This window comes from Carlito syrichta, unplaced genomic scaffold, assembly GCF_000164805.1.
Source record: "Carlito syrichta isolate Samal-C Ts95f unplaced genomic scaffold, Tarsius_syrichta-2.0.1 Scaffold315300, whole genome shotgun sequence".
Classification (NCBI taxonomy): Eukaryota; Metazoa; Chordata; class Mammalia; order Primates; family Tarsiidae; genus Carlito; species Carlito syrichta.
In genome coordinates this window covers 50,472-51,224 of record NW_007259396.1, presented here as the reverse complement: position 1 = coordinate 51,224, position 753 = coordinate 50,472, and the positions used below count along the sequence as shown (strand labels likewise).

At 63.7% G+C, this 753-nt stretch overlaps 1 protein-coding gene across 1 annotated transcript in view; it reads left to right on the top strand.

Moving 5' to 3' along the window:
* The first annotated feature begins 397 nt into the window (after positions 1-397).
* Positions 398-753, top strand: part of DDIT4 (DNA damage inducible transcript 4) — a 5,575-nt gene continuing 5,219 nt past the window's right edge. Inside the window, exon 1 of the mRNA XM_021706160.1 lies at positions 398-480. The gene's annotated coding sequence lies outside the window, so the exon portion shown is untranslated. The remainder of the gene's footprint in view (positions 481-753) is intronic.

Sequence of the window (753 nt, the reverse complement as noted above, 5' to 3'; positions counted from 1 at the left end):
TCGCCCTGCAGCTTTTTTGTTTAAACTGGTGTGGCGATGGGGGTGGGGAAGAGGGAGGGCAGTGGTCTGACTTCTCCTGCAAGTGTCATTTGTCACTCGTGCAAACCTGTCCTGAGGCAAGGCCCGCCTGTCTGATCTGGTTGTAGGTGCCTGCTGCCCCGGGCTCCCGGGGCGTCTGATGTAAGTTTGGTTCCCTCTGCCATCAGCGTCCCTGTGTCCCAGACTAATAAACTGGTAAATAAATAAAGCTCGAGTCTTTCCCAACCTCCTCCCACCCTAGGCATCCACTATCAGCCGGCGAGCACTGCTGCCAGGCCAGATTTCCTGTGGCCCCGCCTGGATGACGAAACAGAGGATGGCCATTGCACTCTCAGTCTTTTCCGGAGATCTCGGTCCTGGTCCTGATGCAACGATCTGGGTCTTTTACACAAAGCCCCGCGGCGCTGGGCGCTAGGACCCGGCGGACGCCCGGGCGGGGAGGCTCGGCCGGGCCACCTTCTGTCCCTGGGACCCGTGGGTGGGTCAGCGTGGGTCCTGGTTCGCAGCCGGGAACCAGGCGCTGCGGCCCCGGGCCCGGCAACACTCCTCTAACCATGCTCCTCAAGCCCCCCCTTGGGAGCAGTTGGGGGCGGGGACGGGAGCGCGTAGGGGATGCCAAGCTCTCCTGGGGACACGGATGCCCCACTGCCCCATCCCCTGGGGCTGTCGAGTGACGGACCACGGCGCCCCGAGCTGCCCGTCTTGGGCCCCACC